General features: G+C 39.8%; 1 non-coding gene and 1 pseudogene across 1 annotated transcript; both read right to left on the bottom strand.

Moving 5' to 3' along the window:
- The window catches only part of LOC111723004, a 20,399-nt pseudogene extending 16,495 nt beyond the window's left edge, over nucleotides 1-3,904 (bottom strand).
- A 91-nt stretch (nucleotides 3,905-3,995) lies between these two features.
- On the bottom strand, nucleotides 3,996-4,057 carry LOC111723044. The gene has a single exon (XR_002771672.1). It is a non-coding gene; the product is annotated as a U7 small nuclear RNA (small nuclear RNA).
- Nucleotides 4,058-7,880: the final 3,823 nt, after the last annotated feature.

The following is a 7,880-nucleotide window of genomic DNA, read 5'->3' as shown; positions in this document are numbered from 1 at the left end:
CATGAAGGACGTAAAGTCTCCATCTTTCTTTATGGCTGCATAGTATTCTATGGTATGCAGCTATAAAGAAAGAAATGTATTTTGTTTAAAGCATCTAGTAGTCCTCTGTAATCAGAGCCCTAAAAAACTAGCTATCATAACTAAAAAAGCCACAGCATACCCAATGTAATGAAGGACTCTCATTAACAATCATGGGTGTGAACCTACATTTTCAACACTTTTCTTTCTAAGTGAATAAAAAATAACTTTCATTCTTAATAGATCTGACTTTATTATTGCTTTTTCCTTGCCATGTGACTAAATAGGCAAAAAACCACCACTGAGCTGGACATGGTATAGTGTGCCTGCCATCTCAGCTACTCAGGTGGCTGAGGAGAAAAGCTTCAATATGGGGATTCCAGTCCAGACGGGACAACATAGCAAGATCCTGTATTGACAACAATAAATAAAAAGTCTCTACTATTGTATTATCATTTGCTTGTGCTTACAGGATAAGTTTTTTCTTGCTTTAAAGTTTTTCTGCAAGGGTCATTGTCAAGTCACCTGTCTATATGGTGAGCTTTCATTCTGTTAAAATGAGATAATATGAATCTGTAAAGCCATAACATTGTGAAAGCAACAGAAGAGTAGACATAACGGCCCCCTCCCCACCTCCTCCCTGTCATCTCTGTTCTCCTTTCAGGAAAATCCCCATGCTGTCCAAGACACAAGGCCATCTGACACACAGATCAGTGGAGGTTCTGGGAGTGAGCATAAACACCAGTCCTTTCCATATGCGCCAGGAAGTTTCATCTCTTTATTACATTTTTCAGACAGAACTAAATAATGATGCTGGTATTTTCTTTACAGATCCCAAGTGATTTTCTGTAGTCAACCTCCAGGATGCATGAACTCCCACCTTGGAAACCAGTCTACTTGAACAAACAAAGAGAACAGCTGTTTCTTGAGTTATTTCTTAGACAAATGCCATCTCTGCCCATATTCTATTATGTGTAGGATTATTGAAACTCTGAGTGACCTGTCACTCTCTGAAGTGCCTCTGGAGCAGCACATGCCAGCTCTCACATTCCCTATTCAAGGCCATTCACTGTCCTGTGGGTTGTATCACCTGATTGCCTTGAAGCACGCCCCTCTCTAGCAGACACAAAACGGTGAAATCACTCAGCATTTCCTAAAGGAAATCCAGGGTTGAGTGTTATTCTTTGGTATTTGAATCTCTGAGTTCAACTCGGAGGATGCACAGTTTAGAAGCTGTATAATTGAATTTCCTTTCACCAGCCTGCCGGAGCTTGTGTCTGTCACTCATCAAAGCCAATGTCTTTGTAAAGGGCTTTGAGAACCACATCTTAATGTCACTGAACAGATAACATATTAACTGTTAAGTGACGCAGGAAAATGCCCCGGGGTTGTGTTCCTGTCTTTGTTAAGGGATGATAAGTGAGTTATTATTCACCAGAGCCATTTTTTCTTATAGTTTTTAGGGAGGATATAATCTAAACTCCTCTTGTCCCCCAAGTGTTGGTTTAGATCGTAATTTCTCTGTTGTGGTGGTACGATTGTCTTTGTTATTAAATTATAATAATATCTTTCTGAGTTTAAATAAATTTTAGATTGAATTTCCCTTAGGGTGATGGTGTTTTGTTTTCATCTTACTAAAAAAATTTCTCCAGAGGGTATCATTTTTTTTCTTAGAATTAAAAAGAAGTTAGGATAAAGTATGTTTAAATATTTAGTCCTAAGCATTTGTCTTTAAATTGTCTTCCTTTCCTTGCTAAGGTCTTCAGGTCGATATATAATGTTAAGTAAAGTATGTACAATTACCTTCTTTTGAGTTTTTTTTTTTCAATTAAATGTGGTTTTATGTAACTATCAGTCAACTAAAGAATGTGGGTGCCCTTCAGTTTCTCTTATTTATTTATTTATTCATTCATTCATTTTTTGAGACACAGTCTCACTTTGTCGCCCTCGGTAGAGTGTCATGGCATCACAGCTCACAGCAACCTCCAAATCTTAGGCTTAAGTGATTCTCTTGCCTCAGCCTCCTGAGTAGCGAGGACTACAGGCGCCTGCCACAACACCCAGCTTTTTTGTTGTTGTTGCAGTTGCCACTGCTGTTTTAGCTGGCCAGGACCAGCCACCCTCAGTATATGGGGCTAGCACCGTATCCGCTGAGCCACAGGTGCCACCCAACTTTCTCATCTTTAAAACAGGGGGAGTAATATCTACCTGTCATGATTAGTTTGTAGATTAAATTATGCAACATAGATGAAATCACCCAACAAAATGAGGCAAACATAGTTAAATCTGAATAAATTAATCAAGTCCATCAAATCATAATTTTTAATAACAAGTAATCCCCTCTTGTTATTTTAAGACAGTTTATTTAGCCAGTTCATTATCGATGTCTAAATGTGAAATTGCTAAACACAATTAGTATATTCATTAACTGTATTCCACATGTTTTCGAAAAGAATAAGTAACTGAAATTCATCACCTCTCTTATCAGCCTGTTGATAAAAACAAGAAGAGAAACTTACATTTATAGGATGCTTTATCATTTGAAAATTTCTCCCCTTTGCTTATTTAAACCTATTGTAAACTGTATAAGGTTGACAGATGTTATCATACAAGAGAAAAACTGAGCTTCAGAAAGGTAAATAACTCGCTCACAGCTTAAGTCTTTAGATTTAAGTCTTCATACTCCACATGCAGCACTCCTTCCACCATAGCATACAGCTTGTATATGTTACTCCCCAGAAAGAAGAGAATTGAGGGTTTTTTATTGTTGTTTATTTTTGTGAGTTTAATAGATTTTCAAAGATGTCGCATAACTTTTTTTAACGTGCATTTTGTTATCTGCAAACAAGGCCGTGTAATTTACCGCATGTGTGCCGACCAGACTTTCTGTTATGTAAACTGTCTATTCACATCCTCTGAATAGACAGGAAGCAGAATCTCTCACCACATCCTCTTTCGCCTGCCTCTTCGCCCTTACAACAAACAGAAATTCTTTTGCATTCCCTGTCATGCTCAGCTGACTGACAACAATCCCCCAGTGAAATATACTTGTTGGAAAAGACCATTCTTATAAAGCTACGGTTTGTAAAAAAGAAAAAAAAAAAAAAAACTGAGGACTAGTGCAACTAGTAACCTTTACTTTACCCGGAATCCCAGAGATCACAGACCCTGGGGCTCAGCTACTTAGAAAACAGGATGGTTTGTCTGTACAAACCCAGCTAAAGTCCATCACTTTAGTCTCATTTCTGGCCATTTCAGCGCTGCTTTGAGTGCCCAGACACTTTCCCATGTGTCTCGCAGAAAGGGAATTTCCTAGCTCAGCAGCTGACCTCCACTACCCTAGACTGTCTACACTCCCAGGGTTTATGCCCAGCCCATCTGGCCTGTGAGATTGGGGAAGGGGGACATCAGTTCCCCAGGGCATTCATTCCACACGGTCTGTCTCAGCGAGGGACTTTTCATGGTTGCTACCAACTTGTAAGCCCTGCCAACCTCAGCATTAAAGCAGTTAGGCACAGCCACACTTCCCTCGTGGAAAAAAAGAGAAAACTGTATCAAGAAAATCTCTCTCTTTTTAAACTCCCGGCCTTACTAAACATTAGAAACAATGAAAAGTGTTGACAGTCTTTAAGAGGTTGAGTACAATGAGCCAAAATTAATTCTCAGAGCTAAGTCATAGCCATGATGGTCATTACCTTTTGGAAAAACCAGTATGAACAATAGGGTAGTAATTCACGGAGGCCTGGAAAGAAACAAGTAATTGTTTTAGCAGTAAAAGCTAGCATGGTAGACTGATGCAGGTCAGCCTGTCACTGTAAGTTTCTAGCACAATAATGGTGAAAGTGATGATGAGTTATTTCTTAATTGATACTGGCTCATTACCCATCACCGTGTACAACGATGCATCTTCTTATCTAACTCCCAAAGGAAACGGTTAGGGAAAATATTGTGATTCCTCTCCCCATTCCCTCCACCCGTGGAGTTTTCTGGTAAAACCTGGAAAACCTGCCAAACAAATTCTAAAAGACCTGTAACCCTTCTCCATTTTTTTTTTTAAACGAAAAAACAAAGGTTCCAAAGAAGTTAGGATGTTTTCAGGGTCACAAGCTAATGCCAGATAAAAGACTAGAAACACCCTAGATGACTTCCCTGCGGGTAATCTACTTTGTCTCCCACCTACCAACAGGGAAAATGTTTTATGTCTGTGTGACTATGTATCCTGACATCCATCACAACATTTCATATCTGTATAAAATTGTTTGCTTCTCCAAGCCTGTGAGCACCATTTCAAAATGATAATAGCACCCAATGAATATCACTCTTCTTAGTTAAATAAACAGCTTGATTCCGAATCGGAGAGCACAATCATACCTGATGAATAGGATGGTTACGTGAGGGTTTAGGTCGTTAACGCACACGAAGCAAAATTATTGCTCATTATTGCTAATTAAATTAAGCATAGATTTTTTTTTTAAGTCTATCATGTCTGGAATTTCCTTTTTAATTTTCATAGTTCTTTCTCTCTTTAAAGTGTTCCTTGCTTTCCTTTAAATGTAGCCTTTTTAGCTGTGTCTTGCTGCTTTCCCCATTTCTATATGGAAACAGAAAGCCATCTGAGTATTTCTACCTTAGGAATCATAGCAGTTTTGTTCCATCCTCTCGCATTCAAATGGTGTTCCTTCCTGTTTAAGTTGGATGACTTTTCACTTAGAGAAGCTAAATGTATTCTCCTGAGTTCTTCCGTCTGCATTCTCCACCATGTGTGGTCAATTAAATCTCAACACTAAGGAGCAGTTTTCATTTAAACTACTGCACTTCCTGGGAAACAGCGGGGCTTATGTCTAGTTTCTAAACATTGTTAGAGCTTGAAGAGTACAGTTTCTTCCCCACAGCCTCAGCAGAGAGCACATCGAGTGAGACACCACCCCACCTCTATCTAATTTGGCAGAGAAACCCTCTTTTAGGAACCCACACTGTTTCCATTAAAGACCTCCCTCATTCCTACTCATCATAGGATTGTCTTTATTTTCCGCAAATGCTTTCATGCAGATATGCACCTGGATTTTAAAGTGAATGCACCATTCAGAAAAGCCTAGAGAAAATTACCTCTAGCAAAATAAAGTGGGAACACAAAACAGATGCTGAAGGATAATCACCGAAAAATGATGAGAGTCAAACGGGGAAAAGATGTTTCACACTAATTTCAGTGGAGGTTTTGTGATGGTGATGGTCTAAAAATATCCAAATCAATTCTTTTTTTTTTGCAGTTTTTTGGCCAGGGCTAGATTTGAACCCACCACCTCTGGCATATGGGGCCAGCACTCTACTCCTTTGAGCCACAGGCACCACCCACCAAATCAATTCTTTCAAATCATAAGATACTTTGTGGTTCTTTTCGAAAGTGTTCTTTAAATCTTATCACTTTAAAGGTGTTTTCTTTTGTTTTTTATCTCCTAATGTGCCAGAGATAAAATGATTCTTGTTTGGCAACACATAGAAGAAGAAGGTATGTAATTTATATCGGAGAAGGATAAAAAACGTTTTATAGCAAAACTCCATCAACATGGATTTTCCTCCTTAACTATATGGAACTCTTCATCCCCGAGATGCTAGCATTTTACAATTGCTGACAAATTTAAATACCAATCAGGCTGCAGGGGAAGTATTTCTCTACCTAGAATACAAACTGTGTTTGGCAGTACCTGTGGCTCAAAGGAGTATGGTGCTGGCCCCATATGCCAGAGGTGGCAGGTTCGAATCCAGCCCTGGCCAAAAACCGCAGAAAAAAAAAAAATACAAATTGTTTTCTGGACAGTGGGATATATATTTATATTTTTTATATTTACTTAATTTCTTGTTACTTCTTACTTTTTACTTTTATCCAGAAGAGTATTGCTTCTCATAATGGAGCCTCTCTGAATTACAGCTGTTCCAACAAAACCACACTTTCGTAACATTTTTTCTTATACCCGTAAGCTTTCAAATATAATTGTTTTTCTGTCAAGTCACCAAATTCACCCTAAATAGTTTCAATTAAAGAAGTTTAATTGAATCATTTAAATAGTTTCTCTTGTTCTGGTTGCAAATGACGTCAACGAAAAGAATAAAGCCGAAACAAGAGAAAACGTTACCCTATCACGTAATTCCAAAAGCCACATAATGCACCTCTATGACAACTGCATGTGCTCCCAACACTAGGGTGAGAAAAACCATTGTAATTAAAAGGTTAAATCTAGACTGATCTTCCCAAGCAGAGGCGGAACCTACCGTGGCCTTTACAATGACTGATACATAAAACAAAAGCCTTCAATACAGTTGATCTGCAAAGGGTCTTTCCAGAATAGCTGCTTTCAAGAGACCGAAAGAATCAGGTTTTTGAAGGGCCTTATGGCTTGCTATGGTCCAGCAACACTGGCCTCTCATCTGTTCCTAAAACAGGCCTGCTGTCCGCCACTCAGACATTCACAAAGTCTGTTTCTCTTCCTGTGACACTCTTGTCCCCTCTGTTCACTAAACTGGGCCTTCTCTCTCTTCACACTTAGGCATCCCCTTCTCCTCAGCAGCCAGTGCAAAGTCAGTCTCCCGTTAGTCTCCCTCATAACACTGTATCTTCATAGTTCTTGCCATAACGTATCTATCCAATACCTCATAGAAGTGAGTATACCAGCAATTGTTGAATAAGTCACTGTATAATACACCATAAAGGAAAAAAGGGGTGTCAATTAAGCTATGACACTACTTTAGGATGTATGCTGATGTCAGAGATATTCAAATATAGGGGAAACGTGCTCCTTAGAATCAATGGATCGGCTTGGCGCCCGTAGTACAGTGGTTACAGCACCAGCCATGTAAACCAAGGCTAGCAGGTTCTAACCCAGCCCAGGCTAAAGAACAATAACAACTGCAACAAAAAATAGCCAGGCATTGTGGCGGGTGCCTATAGTCCCAGCTACTGGGGAGGCTGAGGCAAGAGAATCACTTGGGCTCAGAAGTTTGAGGTTGCCATGAACTGTGACGCCAGGGCACTCTGCCCAAGGCAACATAGTGAGACTCTATCTCAAAAAAAAAAGAATCAATGGAACACTGTATAAGTGTCTGTGTCCCCCACTGGTCAAAAATGTCACCCATGAGAACAGGGACCCTGCCTATTTGTATTGTCCCCTCTCTGGGCTTAGCAATCAGCACGCTATGTGACACCTGGTACAGCTTTACTGACTAAATACAGTAACCTGGTGGATAGATGACCATGATGATATGATATTTTGTGGCTAAATAATGTGTTATGTGAAGTATGATTCTCACACCCTCACATTTTTCACTTTCAAAGAAGTGACCGTATTTCACAATAGCAAAAGATAGGAAATAAAAATTTCTGCACCCATCCTTCTCCACATGCAGCTTCCCTCATTGTAAAGTTCTGCTCATTTTATAAACTTTATTCTATCTAACATCTTTTCTCTTTTTTTTAAATTTCAAGATAGAGTCTCACTTTCTTTTTTTTTGCAGTTTTTGGCCAGGGCTGGGTTCAAACCCACCACCTCTGGCATATGGGGCCAGCACCCTACTCCTCTGAGCCACAGGCACCACCCCAGAGTCTCACTTTCTTGTCCTCAGTAGAGTGCCATGGCATCATAGATCACAGCAACCTCAAAGTCTTGGGCAAGTGATCCTCTTGCCTCAACTTCCCAAGTAGCTAGAATTATAGTTGCCCACCACAAAGCCTGGGTATTTTTAAGAAATGGGGTCTCGGCTCGGCGCCTGTGGCTCAAGCAGCTAAGGCGCCAGCCACATACACCTAAGGTGGTGGGTTCGAATCCCCAGTTCGGGCCTGCCAAACAACAATGATGGCTGCAACCAAAAAA

Source organism: Otolemur garnettii, unplaced genomic scaffold (genome assembly GCF_000181295.1).
Source record: "Otolemur garnettii isolate 467f Iridium unplaced genomic scaffold, OtoGar3 scaffold00007, whole genome shotgun sequence".
NCBI lineage: Eukaryota > Metazoa > Chordata > Mammalia > Primates > Galagidae > Otolemur > Otolemur garnettii.
Note: the sequence above shows the minus strand (reverse complement) of the source record. Positions and strands in the feature narration are given on the sequence as shown.